The sequence below is a fragment of the Eumetopias jubatus genome, unplaced genomic scaffold (genome assembly GCF_037043125.1).
Source record: "Eumetopias jubatus isolate StellerSeaLion01/CBP00866 unplaced genomic scaffold, mEumJub1_p1.0 scaffold_3, whole genome shotgun sequence".
Taxonomy (NCBI): Eukaryota; Metazoa; Chordata; class Mammalia; order Carnivora; family Otariidae; genus Eumetopias; species Eumetopias jubatus.
In genome coordinates, this window is record NW_028274809.1 from 3,367,167 (window position 1) to 3,390,027 (window position 22,861).

General features: G+C 46.1%; 1 long non-coding RNA gene across 1 annotated transcript; it reads right to left on the bottom strand.

Annotated features, from left to right (window-relative positions):
- Window positions 1-9,470: 9,470 nt before the first annotated feature.
- On the bottom strand, window positions 9,471-20,923 carry LOC148164650 (uncharacterized). Its single transcript, XR_015767924.1, has 3 exons — window positions 20,791-20,923; window positions 12,796-12,874; window positions 9,471-11,045 (listed from the first exon to the last, which is right to left on the bottom strand). It is a non-coding gene; the product is annotated as an uncharacterized LOC148164650 (long non-coding RNA).
- Between the last annotated feature and the right edge of the window lie 1,938 nt (window positions 20,924-22,861).

Consider the following 22,861-nt stretch of genomic DNA (forward strand, 5'->3'; position numbering starts at 1 on the left):
CTGCTGTGCTGAGTGATTCTCTGACATGGGAGTGCAACTCTGGGTTGGTCTCTTAGTAGGGTTGCTAGATTTGGCATATAAAAATTCAGGATGCCTAAATTTGGATTTCAGAAAAATAATAATTTTTTAGTGTAAGTATGTCCCATGGGATATTTGAGACATATTTATCGTGAAAAAATATTTGTTGTTTACCTAAAATTCAAATTTAACTAGGTGTCCTGTATTTTTTCTGGCAACCCTACCTCTCTCACCTCCTCTTTCCAGCAGGCTTCCCTCTGGGTGAGTTTGGTAGGACCGATCTTGACTTGGGAGGTCAAAGTTCTTGCTGTACTGCTTCACTCCACCCCTGTCTTATGGCCAGCTCTCCCCAGGATGTTTTTCCCCTGCTCAGATACAAACAGACCAGAACCTCATATTCCAAGAATAGTCTAATCAGGGATTAAGATGCAGGTACCTTGCAGGTAACCTCACTCCTGGAGTGTGTGTGTGTGTGTGTGTGTGTGTGTGTGTGTACATATAAAATGAAGAATGCATATTAAATTTTATCAAAAGCCTTTTTGGCAGCTATTGAGATGATCATATGGTTTTTATCCTTTTACCAATTTACATGATTTATATTCATGGATTTCTTATATTGCATTCCCGGAATAATCTCTACTTGGTGATAGTGTTGCTGTGATTGTTGTTGCTTTCCCTGAAGACCACTGCTCTTCCTTTCCCGGTTCTTTATACAGGAATTTGGTGTGTATGTTCATAAGAGAAATCGGGAGAAGGAATTATGTTTGGTTCTAAAAGAAACTGGAAACATTTCCACTTACTTTAATTTAAATTTTTTTACTATGTTCCCAAAGACTATTTAACACCGGAGCTATGTGTTATTTGAAAGCTTGAAATAAATTTCAGTAAGACCGCTTTCACCAGGTACATTTTGGAAGTAGATTTTGCCTTTATTTTTCTTTTTACTTTCTTCCTTCTTCATTATCTGTCCAATTGCCTGAGGGAGGACAGCCTCCTTTCCCTGGGCTCTGTTCCCAAGTGGAGGACTCCTGGTTACTGCCATCACTCCCTTTCCCCGTGGAGGGGCAGCCCAGGTAGGTAGGTGGTGAAGTGGCTATCTACCCGTGGACTCTTGCTAGTTTGTTACCGGACTTCAAGCACTGGGTGTTTGTCCCTCCCTCCTCCAGATGAAGGTGAGGTCACAGTGCTGGTGACAGCAGCCTCAGCTGGGCTTCCTGAGGACAGACATGGGGGATGGCAGGTGTGGGAGGCATCAGGGAGCCCTTTGGGTTCTGCAGCTAGCTGTCCTGGATGGGGTATCCGTGTTGATAAGAGTGTTACACTCTACACCTGCCTGTCTTCTGCATCCTATTTTTTAGTTGGTTCTGAGCCCTGGATCAAAACAATAATGTATTCCTTCAGCCCCAAATCTTACAAACTGTCTCCCTTTTACAGAACCAGTGTTAGCAATTTGTTATTTTAAAGGAGTTCTTGCTTTGAGTTTTTTTTTTTCCAAATGTGGTAGCGTGAGGCTATTATAACATTTGTTTATATTTTAAAATTTCCACTGTATCTTTTATGTCTCTTTGATAAATCCCAGTGATGTGTACTTTTTCTTTATTTTCTAAATAATTAGGATTCTCAGTGGTTTACTTATTGTTTTCATCTTTTCAGAGAACCAGCTTTCAGACTGATTAATCAATTTCAGTTTTTTGGTTTACCCATTCATTATTTCCTGTTTTCCATCTTAATTCATTCTTTTCATATGTTTTCTATGTTTTCCTTGAGGATATTTTGATGCCCTTTTACTAGTCCTTTGATTCAAAGACTTCCTGCATTCCCCCTCATGCTAATTACTTAACATCGACCTGGTAAGATTCAGAGAGTAATTAAATCAGATAATGCATATACAATGCTTATCACTGTGTTTAAAATACAGTCAACACTCTATCAACAGTAGCTATTAATAAAAATGACAATAAGAATGAACAAAATATTTTAAGACTTGGGGTTTTTTCTGAGTACAGTTTGCACACATTCTATACACTCGGATATGTAGTATTGTCATTGTAATTACTTTTTTAATAGCCTGCATTTGGGATGGTCATTTACTCTTTAATCAAATATTTATTTATTGGTTAATCAGTTATGTGTGTATGTATGTATATATTATTTTCAAGAGGTTGGGTTTGGGGGGATGCCTGGGTGGCTCAGTGGGTTAAGCGTCTGCCTTCAGCTCAGGTCACGATCCTGGGGTCCTGGGATCGAGCCCTGCACTGGGCTCTCTGCTCATCAGGGAAGTCTGCTTCTCCCTCTCCCTTTGCCCATCCCACCACTCATGCTCTCTCTCTCTCACTCTCAAATAAATAAAAAAATATTTTTAAAAAAAGAGGTTGGATTTGGGAGTATATATTTTTATTTATTTGTAATTCTATAGATCAGTGTTTGATAATATGACTTGTATAATTTCATTTTTCCCCATTTTTTTATTGTGGTAAAATACACATAACATAAAATTTACCATCTTAACCATTTTAAGTGTATAGTTCAGTGGTAGTAAATACTCTGATAATGTTGTGCAATCAACACCACCATCCATCTCTAGAACTGTTTTCATCCTATAAAACTAAAACTCTATACCGTTAAACAATAACTCACCATTCCACCCTCCCCCCGGTCCCTGCCAACCACGATTCTACTTCAGTCTCTATGATTTTGATGACTCTAAGTACCTATGTAAGTGGAATCATACAGTACTTGTCCTTTGTGATTGGTTTATTTCATTCAGTATAATGTCCTCAAGATTCATCTATGTTGTAGCAAATGTCAGAAGTTTCTTCCTTTTTAAGGCTGAATAACATTCCATCGTGTAGTTTGCTTATTCATCTACTGATGGACACTTGAGTTGCTTCCGCATGTTAGCTATTGTAAATAATGGTATTATGAACATGGGTGTACAAGTATCTCTTCCAAATCCTGTTTTCAATTCTTTTGGGTATACACCTGGAAGTGGGATTGCTGGATCATATGGTAATTCTATGTTTAATTTTTTGAGGTACCAGACTATTTTCCACAGCAGCTGCACCAGTTTGTATTCCCACCAATACTGCACGAGCATTCCAGTTTTTCCACATCCTTGCCAACACTCGTTTTCTATTTTTATGGTAGTGGACATCCTAGGGGGTGTGAGGTGATATGTCATTGTAGCTTTGATTTGCACTCCCCTAATGATGAGTGATGTTGAGCAATTTTTCATGTGCTTACTGGCCATTAGTACATCTTCTTTAGAGAAATATCTATTCAAGTCCTTTGACATTTTTTAATTGGACTATTTGTTTTTTGTTGTTGAGTTTCAGGAGTTCCCTATATTTTCTGAATACTAACTCTTTATCCATATCCATATGTATATCAGATTTATGATTTGCAAATATTTTCTCCCATCTTGTGGGTTGCCTTTTTACTCTGTTGATAGTACTTTTTTATGTAGAAAATTAGTTTTTTTCATGAAGTCTAATTTGTCTATTTTTATCTCTTATTGCCTGTGCCTTTGGTATCATATCCAAGAAATTATTGCCAAATCCAGTGTCATGAAAATTTTGCCCTATGTTTTCTTTTATGAGTTTCATAGTTTACATCTAGGCCTTTAATTTTTGTATATAGTATCAGGTAAGTGTCCAAATTTATTCTTTTGCATGTGGATATTCATTTCTCTCAACATCATTTGTTTAAAAGCATTCTTGTCAAAAATCATTTGACCATATATATGAAGGTTTATTTCTAGGCTATTTTATTTCATTGGTCTATATTCTGTCCTGATACAAATACCACACTGTGTTGATTACAGTAGCTTTGTAGCAAGTTTTGAAATCACAAGTCTCAGTCTTTTAGCTTTGTTCTTTTTCAAGATTGTTTTGGCTATTGGGGCCCCTTGAGATTCCATGTGAATTTTAGAATGGGCTTTTCTATATCTGTAAAAAACGTCATTGGGATTTTAGCAGGGATTGCATTGAGTCTGTAGGTTGCTTTGGGTAGTATTGATGTCTTAACAATATTACATCTTCCAATCTATGAACATGGGATGTGTTCTCATTTATTTATATCTTCTTTAGTTTGGTTTTGCAATGTTTTTTGTGAGTCTTTAATCTCCTAGGTTAAGTTAATTCATAAGAATCTTATTCTTTCTGATGTTATTCTAAATAAAACCATTTTCATGATTTCCTTTTCAGATTGTTCATTGTTAGTGTACAGAAGTGCGACTACTTTTGTGGGTTGACTTTGCATCCTGCTACTTTGCTGAATTCATTTACTAGTCCTAGCGGGTTTTTCTGCGGAATCTTTAAAGTTTTCTATATGTAAGAGCTTATCATTTGTGAAAAGAGTTCATTTTACCTTTTCCTTTCCAATTTGGATGACTTATTTCTTTTCCTGCCTAATTGCCCTGGCTAGGACTTCCAGTACTATGTTGAATAGAAGTGGTGAGAGTGGGCATCTTTGCCTTGTTCCTGACCTTAGAAGAAGTTTCCAGTCTTTCACCATTGAGTATAATGTTCACTGTGGGTTTTTCATATATGACTTTTATTATGTTGGGATAGGGATCCACAAAGGCCTGCCATATACCTGTCCCCAATCTCCAATGCCATCTCAGAGGAAAGCAGGGCAGGGATGGTGACATTCTAAAGATGGAGAGTCTGTCTCAGTCATCTGAGTAGAAGCTAAGCAATTGTTGTAATTATTGCATTGCCTTTCCCTGTAAATCTGTGCAGTGATAAGAGAACAGTTACGAAAAAATAAACATTTTATTTGCACATTGGTGTATTATATGAGTAAATTTACAATACTACTCATGATAATGTTTTATATGTTGTTCATTTGGATGATGCTTGAAAAATTTTAGTGCAAGCATATCCTGAATCACATGGATAGCTAGCTACATTTGGACTGAGTAATGCCACACTGTAAAACCATACCAGCACTAAGAACTTTTTTTTTAATTGAGGTGTAATTAACATATAACATTATATTAGTTTAAAGTATGCTTTAATTGTTTTAGATAACAGAAAATAAGAAAAGGAAATTGATATTTATGCTTTTATGGATTCAACAAATATTTGCCAAACATATGTTAGGCACCGTACTATGTGCTTGGGATCCAACAATAGTGAGATTAATGGGTGGCTAGGACCGGAGAGGATAGATAGGTAGATAGGTTGTATAAACATATAGAAACTTAGATACATATATAAATTCTGTTAGATTTTGATCGGTGTATATAAAAATTTGAGTGGAATAACACCAAGAAGGATTTGCCAGTATAGGGACTGGAGAAAGTTATTTTCATCATTTTGCATCGGAAACTGTACATCAAGTACAGTCAGGTAGGAGCACTGTGATAAAGGGACATTAGAGCAGAGATCATGAAAAGGGATGGCATGAGCTGAGTACATCTACCTGGTGAACTGGTATGTTTCCCCACTCCTACTTTGCACCTTTCTGTTTTCCTTATGGTGTATTTGTCATATTTAAAGCATAAAGTTGTATATTTTTAAATTTATCTAATCTATCAGCCTCTGTCTTTACCCAGCAAATTCAATCCATTTACATTTCTGCCGTTGCTACCCTATTTGAATTGTTTCTGCTATCGTTGTGCTTTCTACCTTCCCAGATTTTACCTCCTTTCCTATCTTCTAGAACAGGGTTTGCAAACTATAGCCTTCAACCCAAATCCAATCCAGTGCCTGTTTTTGTAAATAAAGCTGTATTGGAAAGCAGCCACACCATTTGCTTAAATCGTCCCAAAGTCTGCTTTCATGTTGCAATGGCAGAGTTGAGTCATTGCAACAGAGACCATATGGCACACAAAGTCAAAAATATTTACTATCAGGCCCTTGGTAGAAAAAGTTTGCTGACCTTTATCATATAGGACTAGAGAGTTTCTTTTTTTTTTTCCTTTACTGTTTTGAGAGTTACAAATTCTACTCCATTCTCCTAATAGTCATAACATGTGTACTTGACAAAGTCTAAAGTTAATCCATTTCTTCATATGATCATTCAAAGATTTTAGAATTCTTGGATTATTCTCTCCTTTTACATATTACTTAATCCAATATCTCAGATCCTACATATTTTTATACACTTAAAATAGGTTATTGATATTATTATTACATTCATTGTCAATCTTTATTTAGATTTATCCATATGTTTACTAATTTATTTGCACACAATTTTGCTTACAGTTCACTCCCTACTTCTGGGTTCAATTTCCTGCTTGCTAAAGGACATCCCTAGAAGTTTTTTTAGAGGATCTGTTAGTGATAAATTCTCTTTGTTTTTCATCATTTCTCCGTAATTCTTGTATGACAGTTTAGTTAGGAAGAGGTTTCTGTTTTCTCTCAGCACTTTGAAGATACAATTTCACAGTCTTCTGGTTACTGTTGACAAGCGGCAGCCAAATTAATTAGCATTCCTTCATAGATAATCTTTTATTTCTGCATGCTTTTAAGGTGTTCCATTGTCTTTGGCATTTTTACATAGTTTACTGTTACATATCTAGGTGTAAATTTCCTTATATTTATATCCTTTTAGAACTATTGTTTTCCCTGAATCAAAGAATTCAGGGCTATCTTCAATTTTGGAAAATTCTCTCTGAATATTGATTCACTCCCCTTCTCTCTATTTGCTCCACCTGTAACCCCCTATTATGCTTTTATTGGACCTTCTTAGCCTGTTCTCCATACTTGTTAACCTTGCCTCCAAATTTTCCAGTTCTTTACTTCCATGTGCTCACAGTGATAGTCCACTTTGCTAATTCTCTATTTAGTTGTATCTAATCTGCTTTTTGACCTAACTATTCAGGGATTTGTTGAATTCCAATTTCTATATTTTTTCTTCCTAAAAGTTCCCTTCTTGGGGTATCTGGGTGACTCAGTCAGTTGAGCTTCTGCCTTTGGTTCAGGTCATGATCTCAGGTCCTGGGATCGAGCCCCACATCAGGCTCTCTGCTCAGTGGGGAGTCTACTTCTCTCTCTCAAATAAATAAATATCTTTTTTAAATTTTTAAATAAATAAATAAATAAAAGTTCCCTTCTGTTCTTTTATAATATTCCTGGTCTTTGTTTTCCTTTGGTCAGGGCTTGCTGTTTTCTCATGTTTTATTTTTTCCATTGCATCTTTCTTTTTTTTTTTTAGATTTTACTTATTTATTTGAGAGAGAGAGAGCACAGAGGGAGAGGGAGAGGGAGAAGCAGGCTCCCTGCTGAGCAGGGAGCCCGATGCAGGACTCGATCCCAGGACCCTGGGATCATGACCTGAGCTGAAGGCAGACGCTTAACTAACTGAGCCACCCAGGTGCCCCTCCATTGTGTCTTTAAGCCCAGCTGTTTTATAATCCCTATTTGATCATTGTTTCCTGAAGCTCCTAGGGGTCTGTTCCTACTGTTTGTTATATCTGCAAACTAATTTAGGGTTTATCTTTTTCCTCAGATTGGCACTTTGGGATTCAAAATCATCTTCACTGGGGTCAACTCTTTGTGTCCATCCATAGGGGTGTGTGTTTTGTCCTGCCAGACGTTCCAGAATTATTACCTGCCTGGGGTTAATTCCCTCTCCATCTGTCAGACTGGGGGCTCTGTGCCACACAGATAGTATAAGTTTAAGCCCCACATACACTTGAGGACAACCAATAGTTACAAATCTCAAGGCAGCCATTTTTTCTCTGCAGAACCAGGCCAAGGCTATAATGCTGTCTGTAATCTCCCTGGGCCCATGGCGGGACTCTTTCCTGCTCCACCTTTTCAAAAGAGCAGGAAAACTTATGTAGGAATCTCAGTTTTAACCTCCAGTCTCTTATGAGCCCAATGATTCATCTCCTATTTCTGCACAACCATTAAAATCCAAGAATTCGCTAGTTTCACATACATATGAAGTCCCCTGAACTCTCATCTTTGCCACCCCGCGGTCTGCCCCCAGCATAGCCACACACTCCTCATTTCCATTCCCTTTTTGGTTTGGGTCCTGAAGATATAGTGCTCTTACTTTTCGTGAGTGACATTAATATATTTGTTATATTTTAGCCAACATTCCTAGGCATTTTGAATCAAGATATTGTTCATGTTTTGGATTCATCAATATCACCAGAAATACAAAATATGTGTTAACACTAAACTATTTTAAACATCGTAAAACAAACTCTAACATCCACATGAACCCATCCCTAGTTTATTCATGGAAAATATGTGTGACACAGGGAATAGGGCCTCCCACATCGTAAGGAAACTTTCTCGTCCCATTCCTAGGCCGCTGACCCACAGTCTTGCCATCAAGATTTTTCTATCATGGTAATTCTTGAAAGAGAGATGGGGGCATGGGAGAAAAAAAATCTACTTATGTCAGTGAACTCTGAGATGCCAAAAATAATTGTGAGAGGAAATAGAGCAGCTAATAAGGTCGCAGTCTCTCAGATCTTTGACAATGTTAGAATTTTGCCCTTTTTGGTGTTTCTAGAACATGAGAGAAGTTAGTTCCTGCTGAGGTGCTGTGTGTACAATACCTGGGTCATAACAATGATTTTTAAATCTGCCAGTATTTTTACAGTTTAAAGAGCATTTCCATGCATCTTATTTTATGGCAGTTTGCTGCCACTATGTCCCCCCTTATAAATGAAGCAAATGAGGCTCAGGGGTTAAGCAAGTGACCTGCCCCAGTTGGCGTTTTGTGGTCAGCAGCGCCAGGACTTGTCTATTTTTAGCAGAAAGAAAATAGTGTCCATATATTCTTGTAAGTCAGACTAAGAACCAGATTCTGTTCTCTTGCTGTCACACCATCCCAGACACCACCTATAGGAGTTCAGCAACATTGAAAGTTAAATCTTTTAAAATACTGTCCTACAGCCACTTTGGAAAACAGTGTGGAGGTGCCTCAAAAAATTAAAAATAGAGCTACCCTATGACCCAGCAATTGCACTCCTGGGTATTTACCCCAAAGACACAGCTGTAGTGAAAAGAAGGGCCATATGCACCCCAATGTTCATAACAGCAATGTCCGCAATAGCCAAACTGTGGAAAGAGCTGAGATGCCCTTCAACAGATGAATGGATAAAGAAGGTGTGGTCCATAGATACAATGGAATATCACTCAGCCATCAGAAATGATGAATACCCAACTTTTACATCCACATGGATGGGACTGGAGGAGATTATGCTAAGTGAAGTAAGTCAAGCAGAGAAAGTCAATTATCATATGGTTTCACTTATTTGTGGAACATCAGGAATAGCAGGGAGGACATTAGGAGAAGGAAGGGAAAAATGAAGGGGGGAAATCGGAGGGAGAGATGAACCATGAGAGACTATGGACTCTGAGAAACAAACTGAGGGTTCTAGAGGGGAGGGGGTGGGGGGATGGGTTAGCCCGGTGATGGGTATTAAGGAGGGCACGTACTGCATGGAGCACTGGGTGTTATACACAAACAATGGATCGTGGATCACCACATCAAAAACTAATGATGTTTTGTATGGTGACTAACATAACATAATAAAATAAAATTTTTTTAAAAAATAAATAAAATATTGTCCTAACATGGAAATTGTGCCATTTCCAGCCAAGCGATGCTAGGTGAAGGGTGGACTGTCTAGAAATTGGAAATAAACCAGAAGAGAGCAAGAGGTGTCCAGGCATGGGGTGGTGGGTCCTAGAAGGTGGGGCTTGATGACATTGGATACTGCATGGTCTTGGGGGAACATGCTGGGTTCCAGAGCTGCCTGAGGCTGGCACCTGTGTCACAGGCTGTTCAGGTCTCAGGGGAGGTGTCTCAAACCTCTGCCAGGGACATACAGAGCTGGTGTGACTCACCCCACCTTTCATGTGCATTTGTTCTCTCTTGGCAGGAATGATTTTCATTGTACCATAACTCAGTATGACCCAATCTGTCTGGGCTGATGCATGGACTGGAATTGCTCCTCAGGGAGAAAGAGCTAATACTGGCTTCCAATAGCAGAGTTTTTACTATTTGAGTCATGACTTCCTGGCTTTTCCCCATCAAAAACTGGAAGTCTTAGTGCATCGACAGGAAGTTAGCCATGGAGAAGAACTGACTGCCAGCCCCTTCGTGCCTCCCTGGCCGGGGCAGGGGCTGACTTGAGCATGGATCTCCTCTCCAGAGGTGAGCCATAGGAAAGCAGCAGGGCAAAAGCCAGTGGAAGAAGAGAAGCCCAGGACTATCAGACCCAGGGTCCAGCAAATATGGACAAGCTGGCAGACAAGCCCACAGGGGTGGGTCCAGGAGGGGGGTCCAGGAGGTTCCCTTTGACCAGTGCTGTGGTGGTTGCTGGCTGGTCTTATTTGGCTACCAGGGCAGAAAGTAGGAGTGGTGGGTCCAAGTGCAACGTGTAAGGGATGGGCAGGCAGCCACTGGGTCACTGGGATGAGAGTGGCCAGAATAAGCAAGAAGTAGTGCATGCATGTGTCTTTCTTCCAAGGAATTCTGCACTCACCCTCCTGGGCTTGATTTCACGCTCCCCCGAGGGGGCTAGGGTGATGGTACAGAGATGCACAGACTCCCAGCCAGCCCGGGCTCTTTGGTGAATGTGAGTTCTTCACACTCATGCAAACACTGATTGACCCTTCTGTCCACCCCTCAGGGAGTGGATGGTTGGGATACCCCTCCAGCTGAGGCCAAGGCTGGGAGCAGGGGCATGTCTGTGGGCTGACCTGGGTCCTAGCTCAGACTGGCTGGTGGTCCAAGAGAACCCCCAGCCTCCCTGCCCCTGTCATGCCCAAGCCCAGCTCAGCCAAGTTTCATACCCAAATCCCTAGCCCCTTCTCCCCAGACCTAGAACCAAAGGGATAGACAAGGCACAGACCAGTCACAAACAGGAAAAACAGAGGATGGCTGCGGGCTGAGAAGACAGGTTCGGATGCCTCCATGGCCATCGAGACCCCGCAGACTCGGAAAAGTCATCCTCCACGAGCCTCTCCCATGGCGATGCAACTCATTTCCTGGAGTTACCATGAGGATCAAATGGAACTGAATGTAGCGTGTTTCAAGGTTGCAAGTTCCTAAAGATTATTTATTTATTTATTTATTTGAGAGAGAGAGAGAGAGAGAGAGAGAGAGAGAGAGAGAGAGCATGAGAGGGGGGAGGGTCAGAGGGAGAAGCAGACTCCCCGCCGAGCGGGGAGCCCGACGCGGGACTCGATCCCGGGACTCCAGGACCATGACCTGAGCCGAAGGCAGTGGCCTAACCAACTGAGCCACCCAGGCGCCCAAGGTTGCAAGTTTCTAAAGTAATTTCAAGACAAAGGCAAGCCGAACAGGCGCAGGAAGTACCCGTAGCGCCCACACCCACTGGCCAGCCGAGGACCCAGGCAAGGTCCACATGGCGTCCCAGGGACACAGGAAGGGCATCTCAGTCTCCTTCAGCCTGGGAGAGGGAGGCTGGGGAGACCAAGTCTGACTTTTTGGGGGGCGAGGTAAGCCCACTCCACAGCCCAGGTGGGGGTCATGCAGCGTGCCCCCCCACCCCCGTCACCTCTCCCTCCTGTCCCCACGCCACTTCGCAGCATCTGGCTGCCATGGCAGACCCTCCCACTCCGAGGGGGTCTCCTACGGTGGCTCCAGGCGGGAGGAAGACGCTGCTTTCCCTGCGGGCTCATGCACAGCTCCCTTCAAGGCATCCCCGCACCCAGGGAGGCTTCCCACCACATTCTTGGCAGGCCGGGCCTGTCTCCATCCTGCATCGCCGTACATGTGGGCCCCATTTGCAGGGGGCACGGCGCTGGGGCAGGGAAATCCAGAGGGGTGGCTGTTGGGACGGGCCTTAAATATTTCCACCTGAGAATGTGGACAGAGTACCCCCCAAAGTGATGAAAGGGACCAGAGAGGGCCGGGCTGCCGTGCCAAGAGAAAGGGGGGCAGCGGGGCCCCGGTGGGGGGAGGCAGGAGGCGTCCTCAGGAGGCAGCTGCATGGTGCTGAGCCCACGGACCCCCCAACAAGAGGCTGGCAGCAGGGACGCGGGGGGAACAGGAGCGCCAGGATGCCAGCCGCACCGCCCAGCCCAGTCGTATGTTGGCCGCTGTGCGTTCTCCGCCAGCCGGGGCTCCCAGATCCGGGGGAGGCCCACCCCAAGGAGGCTGGCGGACCCGCCAGGTTCCTGTCACAGCCACCTCCTCCTCAGCAGTGGGGCGCCCTTTGTAGTGTTTGTGGGGCATCAGCAGGCTCCGCAATGGGCATGGAGCCCTGCCCAGAATGGGCCTGGGACCAGCCAGTCCAACCACCCCCTCCCAGATAAACAGGCTGACACACAAGGTGGGCGGGCAGATCGCCCCACATCAGGGGGGCAGTTAGCCTCTGACCAGCTGAAGTCAGTCAGTGTCCACTGCCACTATAGCCCTTTCTTTCCAAGCATGGGAGGCTCAGCCAGGGCTCCCAACAGACCAGGGCCTTCTGTCCCGACGCTAATATTTGAAAACAAAGTGAACAAACCACACCCTCCCAGTTCTGGCCACACCCAGCACCTGTGGTCAGGCCTCCTACACCAAGGCCACCATCTCCAGAACCAAACCCACCCCACCCCAGGAGCAAGCAGCCACAGGATTCGCAGGCAGAGCCGCAGGAAGGAGAAACCCCCTGGCTCCAGGTGGCAGCCTGACCCAAGCGTTAGGCACTGTCCACCACAGCAGGGCTGGCCCTTGCAGCCCACCCATGAGCCACGGCATCCGCTAGTTCTTCCAAGTCCAAATGGTCCCATGAAACTTTTCCCATATTGCTACCTCCCCACTGCTCCCCAGTTCCACCAAAAATGTTACCTCTCAGTGCTGTCCAGGTTCGGAAGTTTAGAGGCATAGCGACACAGAAAGACATCAGTCTACTTTGGTGTCTGGGCCACTGTCGAAGCAAAAAACAAAAATACATAAATGATAAATTGACCCCTCACTAGGCAGGATCAGAAGACTCAGGCAAGGGGACACCATGGGGAGCATGACCCCTTAATCCCTAATTCCCACGTCACCCTAGCCTATCCCAGGATCTCATCCACCTGTGCATTTTAGGTGCCCCTGGGGCCTACAGCCCGTGCGGGGGATGAGGGCAGAACCCCAAGGGTCCGGAGAAAGGTCGCGGAGTGGAGACGTCAGGTTGGTAGAGTCAGTGTGCATTTTTGAAGGATCCTCCCAGGGGTTGTGTGCGGCATGGAGCAGGTCAGAGCAGGAAGGTGACAGAGACCTTCGAGAAAATAACAACGCAACACCTCATCTAGTCCCTGCGAGCTGTCCTAAGCACTTCCTAAGTATGGATTCATGAGATGCCCATCACCCCCCATGAGGTGGGCACTAGCATGACCCCCAGTTTACAGGCAAGGAGTTTGACGCCCAGAGAAGTAAACCTCTGAAGTCTGAGAACAATCCAGAACGGAAGTGAGCACCTGAAAAGGGCCATGCGGGATGTGGGGCAGGTAAGAGAGGTAAACCCCAAGGAACATTCGGCAGCCAGTTAGGGACAGGAAGCTGGGGCATCCTGGGCTGCTGGTCGGGATCACAGGGAAGCTGGTGAAAGGAGAGATGAGCACTTCTATAGGGGCTGGGGACATCTGTGGGGCATCTGGGGAGATGTCCTGCAGAGGGCTAGACTCAGAGGTCTGAGGCCCAGGAGACCGAAGCAGCACAGGCTCCAGGTTAGTCCTGCAGGGAGTGTGTAAACACGAGGCAGAAGCCGTGCAAGAGCCCACAGGCCTGGGCCTCCTCCAGGCTGCCCCACGGGCTGGGCACCTGCCCAAGAGCTGCCCTTGCCCAGCTGAGGGCAGAGAGGTCTGGGGAGAGTACGTGACACTGAACTCTGAGCCCCACCGCAGCCTGTCCACAGTGGGGTTGAGCGGGCCCAGGAAGGACTCCACAGGAGTCCAGCCTCGGTGGTCTCCGGATTCCCCTCAAGCCAGAGGCTTGGGGAAGGGAACACTTGGCCAAACACGATCCATCCGGGAGGGTGCCCTCAGAGAGTGGCCAACGCAGGACAGAGGAAGTTGGGGAGAACGCCACAAACCTTGAAGAAGTTCACAGGCAAGGAAACTCTTACACTCCAATAAATGGTTTTCCTTTTCAAAAAGAAAGGAAAAACGTTTAAAAAGGAAGAGCCCTTACAAAGGGGGGGGGCGTTCTGTTTAACCTCCAGGCAAATCCTACGGGGTAGGGGGGGCAGGCACAATTCGCGGGCCCACAGCGCCGCGCCAGCTAGAGAAGGTGCCAGAGCCGCTTGGCGCGGGGCCCGCCTGCTGACTGGGGTTTGAAAAACAACTTCCTGTCAATAAATGTGAACAAAAGCTTGGACCCATCTTCAAAGTGATGAGTTATGCCGAAAATATGTTCCTGTGAATGGGGGAGTGGATCATTCGTGGTGCTTTGGCATTCAGGGGAGTTTATAAATAACCAGGCAGGTCTGCTTGGGTTGCGCCTGCCATGGGAAAACGCACCGCCCCAGCAAGCAGAGGGGGACCTGGCGACCAGGAGCCATATGTGATCCATCAGGAGGTTAAAATTAGCCCAGCGCCCCATGGGCCAGCCTCCCCGGCAGGGCTGGCCAAGGGGTGCCCGGAGAAGCCCAATCCGCATCCTGGTGCAGGGAGGCAGAGGGGCTCCCGGGAGCCTCTGCTCTGCACTGAGCTACAAGGTGGACCCCTGGACCAGTTCTCCCATTTGCATTTTGGAGGGAAAAAAGGAAGGGCTAGGTTCTACATGTGGTTTCCATCAGCCGAGAAAAGTAAAAACATGCACTGGCATTTCTAGCTGACATGGTCCTTGTTATTTTAATGAGAAAGTCCATAATTAGGGACAAGAGTGAAAAGGAAGGAACACCACGCTTTCCCTGGGTGCCCACACCTTGGCCCACGGGAAGCCCCGGGGCCCTGATGCACACTCCTCTCTGCCCCTTCCCTGCCCCAGCTGCCAAGAGGAAGGAAGGAAAGCATGCACAAGGCAGACCTTCCAGCCCTAATGATTCCTTCCTCGGTGTCAAAGGTGTGGCCCAAGCAGTTCATTTGTCAGCATTTAAACATCATTACAGCATTAACAGTCTTGCTCCATGCCAAAGAGTCGGCTTTGCACGACCATAAATTAGAGTACATCAAACCGGAGTTTATTGAGTCTCGGCCAATCAGAAGTAAGACTTCCATAACTTTTTACAATTCTCTGCATTCTTCCAATTACATTAAAACATTTATTTGTACCTTGCATGATATATACAAACGTTTTATTAAGAACATTTGAAAGCTGGTTCTTTAAACAGAAAAGGGATACACTGCATGCGGGTGGAGCCTGGGCTAGCATGGCTCAGGGACCGGCTCCGGCTGGACCCGCAGGCATTATGGCAGGAATAAACGGCCAGGCCAGCTGCCTGCTACTTAGGGCTGTTTGCCTTCCCCGGCAGGTCCCCTTCGGAGCCGGTCTCTGCTTTGTGTCCCCTGAGTTTGTCGTTGGGCCTGTGTCCCATGGTCGCAGAGCACCTCCTGCCCCCGCAGAGAGCAGGACATTCCTCAGCATCCCATCCTCACGGGAGAAGCAAGCCAGTGAGCTGGGTTAAGAACCCCGAGCCCCACCTCCATCCTGCCCTTTCCTTCCTTGGACTCGCCCACTCGGAATCTCGGCTCCTCCGCCCCAAAGATGGCCGTAATAATGAGCACACCCGAGTGCCGCCCTGTTGTCCCACTGCACAGTCACAGCTGGTGACCTGCCTCGCCACTCCAGAAGCATTCTTTTCAATGCTGTCTCCGTCCTGTCACTACCTGCCTTGCCTGAAGGTCCGTCTACCGCTGACAGGCCAAGTTCTCAGGGATGTCACACGTCCCAGCAGAAGGTTGCTAAGGCCTCCCTGAGGCTCTGCCTCGAGGCTTAATGTAACACCACCACCAAGAATCCCTCCTGTTTGCTGAGTGCTTGCAAGGTACCAAGCCCGAACAAGTGCCTTCCCTGGAATCCTTCACCCCAGCTGTCCAAGAGAGGGGTTCCAGCTGTGATGACGGAGCTGGGTCTCAGGGTGGTTCAAGGTTGTGGCCAACGGGGCAGGGACAGGCCAGGCGGCCAGTGCCAAGGCCTGGGTGGTGACCACAGCACTCCACTGCCCAAGCAGAAAGCATCATAGCCAACGATTCAGGAGCAGAAATCCAGATTCAGCCAGCCCAGGAAGCAGGGGTGGCCATCAGCAGGATTACTGGCCAGGCCAGGCCAGGTCCAGCCAAGTGGGACTCGTTTCAGCAGGGAGGGATTCTGCCCGCTGTGGAAGCACACTGTAGGAGCCCATATCAGAAATCTTCACCCTGCAGAGACCACCTTGCTTTTGGGGATTGCACTGCCCACAGAGCCCATGGGCTGGACACATAGAGCTCATTTTTTGTTAGCACATCATGGACAAGAGCTGACCTCACAATGCGGAATGATGCTGGCAGGATAGAAGCTGATTTCTTGTTCCTACCTGTCCGAGGCAGATATTTCTGATGGGTGGGCATGCTGCTCCCCCAGTACTCAGAGGCCAGCTGCCTTCACCCACCTTGAGCCTGGCCATACCATGAACCCCCAGCAGGCAAAGGACAAAGAGGCTGGAAGGGCACCATGGTGTTGTCCGGGGGCCAGATCTGGAAGTGGCACCCATCACTCTGCTTCTATTCCATTGGTTCAAACCCAGTCCCACAGCCACATCTAACTGTAACAGCAGATGGGAAATGTAGTCCATCTGTGTGTCCAGAAAGAAGGCGGAAGATTTTGGTGGACAAGTAGCTATCTCAGCGGCAGGAACCTGTTTTTCTCACATAAGAAGAACATGGGAGGCAGGTTTGGCTGCTCAATGATGCCTTCACAGCCCAAGTCTTTGTCGTTTCCACTCGCCACCTGATCAAATGAGCTGTTGCCCTATCCTTGCCTCTTCATGGTTGCAAGCAGCTGCTGCAGAACCAGTCATCACATTTGCATTCCAGGCAAGAAGATGGGGAAGAGGCAGGGAACTGTGCTAACCACATCCATCCCCTTCCATCCCCTACTACAGGAAAGCACTTTCTCAGAAACTCCCCCAGCACATAAAGCTCCACTGGCCAGACTGAATCCCATGCCCCGCCTCCGGCCTAGAGGGAAGGTGGGCTATCAAAGAAGAGGGCTCCCACGATTGCCCTAGACGGATCCTGTTGCCTGCCTGGGGCTGAGCTCATTGCCATTACCAACAAAACTGTGGTCTGGCTCTCCAAAAGAAGGATGGATATGGAATAGACAGCTAATGGGTTTGCCACCACCAGGAAGCCAGCTCTCTCTAACACCGTGGCGGGTGACTGGTCTCCCTCGGAATCTTACTTCCACCCAGAATCTCAGAATATGGCCTTACTCATAATTAGGCCTTTGCAGATGTAATTAGTTAAGAATCTTGAGATCCATTTAGTCAAGGGATTGGGACTTAACACAGGCTGCAGCTACCTTGGTAGGTGGGAATAGGGCAGAGCTGAAAGCTAGCACTAGAAGTACTAGAAGTACTAGGAGTACTTGAAGTGTTAGAAGTACTAAAAGTACTGGGAGTGCTCCAGGTGTTAGAAGTACTGGGAGTACCAGGAGTGCTCCAGGTGTTAGAAGTAGTGGGAGTACCAGGAGTGCTCCAGGTGTTAGAAGTACTGGGAGTACCAGGAGTGCTCCAGGTGTTAGAAGTACTGGGAGTACCAGGAGTGCTCCAGGTGTTAGAAGTAGTGGGAGTACCAGGAGTGCTCCAGGTGTTAGAAGTACTGGGAGTACCAGGAGTGCTCCAGGTGTTAGAAGTAGTGGGAGTACCAGGAGTGCTCCAGGTGTTAGAAGTACTGGGAGTACCAGGAGTGCTCCAGGTGTTAGAAGTACTGGGAGTACCAGGAGTGCTCCAGGTGTTAGAAGTAGTGGGAGTACCAGGAGTGCTCCAGGTGTTAGAAGTAGTGGGAGTACCAGGAGTCCACCAAGTGTTAGAAGTAGTGGGAGTACCAGGAGCGCTCCAGGTGTTAGAAGTACTGGGAGTACCAGGAGTCCACCAAGTGTTAGAAGTAGTGGGAGTACCAGGAGCGCTCCAGGTGTTAGAAGTACTGGGAGTACCAGGAGTCCACCAAGTGTTAGAAGTAGTGGGAGTACCAGGAGTGCTCCAGGTGTTAGAAGTACTGGGAGTACCAGGAGTGCTCCAGGTGTTAGAAGTAGTGGGAGTACCAGGAGTGCTCCAGGTGTTAGAAGTACTGGGAGTACCAGGAGTGCTCCAGGTGTTAGAAGTACTGGGAGTACCAGGAGTGCTCCAGGTGTTAGAAGTACTGGGAGTACCAGGAGTGCTCCAGGTGTTAGAAGTACTGGGAGTACCAGGAGTGCTCCAGGTGTTAGAAGTAGTGGGAGTACCAGGAGTGCTCCAGGTGTTAGAAGTAGTGGGAGTACCAGGAGTCCACCAAGTGTTAGAAGTAGTGGGAGTACCAGGAGTGCTCCAGGTGTTAGAAGTAGTGGGAGTACCAGGAGTCCACCAAGTGTTAGAAGTAGTGGGAGTACCAGGAGCGCTCCAGGTGTTAGAAGTACTGGGAGTACCAGGAGTCCACCAAGTGTTAGAAGTAGTGGGAGTACCAGGAGTGCTCCAGGTGTTAGAAGTACTGGGAGTACCAGGAGTGCTCCAGGTGTTAGAAGTAGTGGGAGTACCAGGAGTCCACCAAGTGTTAGAAGTAGTGGGAGTACCAGGAGCGCTCCAGGTGTTAGAAGTACTGGGAGTACCAGGAGTCCACCAAGTGTTAGAAGTAGTGGGAGTACCAGGAGTGCTCCAGGTGTTAGAAGTACTGGGAGTACCAGGAGTGCTCCAGGTGTTAGAAGTACTGGGAGTACCAGGAGTGCTCCAAGTGTTAGAAGTACTGGGAGTACCAGGAGTCCACCAAGTGTTAGAAGTACTGGGAGTACCAGGAGTGCTCCAGGTGTTAGAAGTACTGGGAGTACCAGGAGTGCTCCAAGTGTTAGAAGTACTAGAAGTGCTATGGCAACTGAACAACAGTGAAAACCTTGCTCTAAGTCTTCAATCCAACAAGGGTAGATTTTGATAATGCAGGCAAAACACACACAGTCCATTCTTGGTCCTCACAGTGGTCACTTCCACGAAGTCACTGCAAACACTGTCTTAGTGAACACTGAACCATTGCTCCCAGGAGATTCCCTGAGCCTCTGGTCACCACATTTTCATCCACTGACCAACACATGACCTTGTTTTATGTGTCTTTCTATTTAAAGACATGTAATTTAATATATGCTGTTGATCGGTGGCATGTTGCTCGCGGCCAGGGCTCGGTAACTCGGGCCTGAATGACGCTCATTGGATACTCATACTTTCTCAGCACTTCCCAGCTTCCCAGCTCAGGAACATAGACAGCTCTTCAGCACTGGGCCCAGGGCCCCTTCAAACAGCAAAATCACCAATGAAAGGCACAAAACTGTGAGAGCGTGGCACTAAACAGAGGGCAAAAAGGATCCTTGTCCACAGTATCAGAGCTGAAACAGGAAGGTAGCGCTTCTCCTTGTTCAGCCTCTGCTGAGAATGAGCCCACGGAGCAGCTCAAGTGTGTCACCCTCTGCACATGTCCACAAAGGACCCTGAAAGCACCACAAGTGTTGAGTCTGTGGTTACAAATACATTTCAGCAAGCAGGCCAAGTTGCAAATACGGAATTCACGAGTGGAGAGGATTGACACTACTGTGAAAGGGTGGGACAGTCGCTCCGGGGAGGGGACTGAGCTGGCCTTCCTGTCCTGGTGGAAGCTGCGGCCCTGGGGAAGGAGGCGTCCTAGGAGTGTGGCCTGCCGAGAGCGGGCTGCTCTGGAGGGCTTCGAGCTGAGGGGGTTGGCATGGAAGCCTCTCTGGCTGCGGGGGGAACATCTGGCAGGATCAGTCCAGAAGACCGCAAGCAAGGGGTCAGAGCTAGCTGGCTGAAATGAGGGCCGTGGGACAAGTCACTGGCAGTGGTCTGTCCGCATAACTACGTGCCCAGTTTTCATCTAATTACCCTCTTTTCGAGTCACTTAGCCTCTGATTTCCACATCATCTGGAAATAACCACCAGTCCCCAGAATTCGGCAATGAAATCAAAATGGCAACCGGAGCTCCATTGTGAGGTAACATCTCCTCAAGGTCAAGAGCCCTGAGATGATCCAATGACAGCCAAATGCTCATTACTTTTTCAATTAGGGGAAGGGGCTTGTCCTGGGGGCAAGAGAAGACCCTCTGTTCTGTTACACAATTTTGTGTACGGCTGGGTTTTAAGTTGTGAAGATTTAAGAGGTTTGGGGGATCAGAGCCTTGCAATCACGACTTTACTCGTGTGGAACAGAAGCAATAAATCAGTTGGTGTTGTTTCTTCCTCACAGACTACCCCAGATTTCGGACAGTTTCTAGGTTTGTTTCCTGGGGACGCTTGGCGTACCTCCTGGTCCTCAGAAGAGCCTCTCTCACATCTTGTGAAGGTTTCAGTGTGCACATTGGAGAGAAAACGCAGAAGCTGTAATTCAGGAGCCACGATTTGGACCTGGTCTGAGCATGGGGTTCTAAAGCTGGAGAGGGCCAAGCAGCTGGGAGTGCAGTTGCGGCCAGGTGGGTCTTTCTCGTGGGCAGGTAGGCACGGTCCCCTGGGTCCCTGCTCTCCATGCCCATGCTTCCTCTTTCAAATGCCCATCAAAAAGTTGGCAATGATGCTCTGTGTTCATAAAGATAGTGGGAAAGGCTGCTCTATCCAGTGTTGGTAAGAGTGCCAAGTATTGCTTTTCTGCTGAATATTTTGCGAATTAATTTCAAAATAGCACATCCTCCCTCTTACCGTTTAGGATGGCTATGATGAAAAAAAAATCAGAAAACAGCAGGTATTCACAAGGATGTAGAGAAACGGGAACACTTGTGCGCAGTTGGTAGGAATGGAAAACGGTGCACGGCCAGCATGGAAAACCGTATGATGGTTCCTTAAAAAGTGAAAACAGAGTTACTGCATGATATACAGTACATCCACTTCTGAGCATCTGCCCAAAAGAACTGAAAACAGCAATTCAAGAGATACTTATACAGCCATGTTCAGAGCAACAATTTTCACAACTGTCAAAAGGTAGAAGAGCCCGTGTCCGCTGAAGGATGAGTGGATCATCAACATGTGGTCCACACACACAATGGAATATTATCGGGCCTTAAAAAGGAAGCAAACTCCAATAAGCGTGAATGAACCTTGAGGACACTGTGCTCAGTGAAACAAGCCAGTCACAGAAGGACGAGTTCTGTGTGATTACACTTACATGAAGGACCAAGAGCAGTCACACTCATGGAGATGGAAGGTAGAGTGGAGGCCACCAGGGGCTGGGCGGGGGTCGGGGAAGTGAGTGTTTCATGCCGACCAAGTTTCAGTTATGCAAGATGAGAAGGTTCTGGATGGATGTTGGTGATAGCTGCATAACAGTGTGGATGTATTTAGTACACATTTAAAAATGATTAAGATGGCAAATTTTCTGTTACATATATTTTACCACAATTACAGATGATAGATAGATAGATAGATAGATAGATAGATAGATAGATAGATGATATATAGATAGAAGGATACACATCATTTGACCTGACATTTCCATTTCTAGTTTGCTCTTTGACCGGATTCACCTCCAGTTGCAGGGATTTATTTAGCTATAAGCATTGTTCTTATCAGTAATATTATAGCCAAAAAAAAAAAAATCAACCTGAATGTTCAATAGTAAAGAGTCTGTCAGAATGCTAGGCAAGCATTAAAAATAATGATTTGGAAATATATTTGTTGATCTAATTTTTATAAAAGTGATTATATATTCATATTGATGGAGAAAATCTGGAAGGATCTATAATAAAATATTAATTACAGATTATCTCTGATTAATGTAATTTTTTTCTTATTTTTGCTTCATCTGCATTTTCTGCTTTTTTTCTTCTAAGCATGTAATAGCTAAAATAATTTTACAAGCCAAAACATTATCCTAGAGGGGTAACACAGAGTTTGAAGTAGTATTATTACAAGTGATGTTACTTAACACCTTTAATATGTTAGCTTTTTTTTTTAAGATTTTATTTACTTGTCAGAGAGAGAGAGAGAGACAGAGAGCACAGCAGGGGGAGTGGCAGGCAGAGGGAGAAGCAGGCTCCTTGCTGAGCAAGCAGCCCGATGCAGGACTCGATCCCAGGACCCTGAGATCATGACCTGAGCCGAAGCAGACACGTAACCGACTAAGCCACCCAGGCATCCCAATATGTCAGCTTTTACCACACAGATCATCCCATGTAATCATCAAAGAATTCAATAATACACAGACTTTTTCCATTTTACAGCTGAAAAGCCTGAGTCTCGTTGCAGTTTGGTCTCTAATAGATAACACTTTTATGTCACCTGGTCATTTCCGGAACACTTCAACATATGATTTTTTGCATCCTTGACCAAAGGTAAAGTGGATAAAGCAGAAATTATCTCCATTTCACAAACAGGCAAAATGAGGTGCAGAAGTGTTCAGAGATCCATTTGCCTGAGGCTACAAATCTCTGTAGCTGGGCTTGAAGTCTTGCTTCGTTACTTCACTATATTACTTGTCATTTGACAACTGCAAGAACAAGAAGCAATTAAACACTCTGACAGAGGGTGTGGGGTTGGGGAAATGGGGGCTGAGATGCTGGAGGTGAGTAAGCAGCAGAAAGTTTGAGACCCCAGTCCTGCCCATGCCTGCAGGATGGCCCCTCCAGACCTCTGCATCTGCCCCTGAGCTACCCTGAGATTATCTCCATATTAATTGGTTGAAAAGTAGAAAATAATTTTTAAAGGCCTTTTCTTTCTCAGCCTCCCATGCAAGCTGCAGAGGGTGAGTGGTGGCCCCCAAATGATATGTCCATCC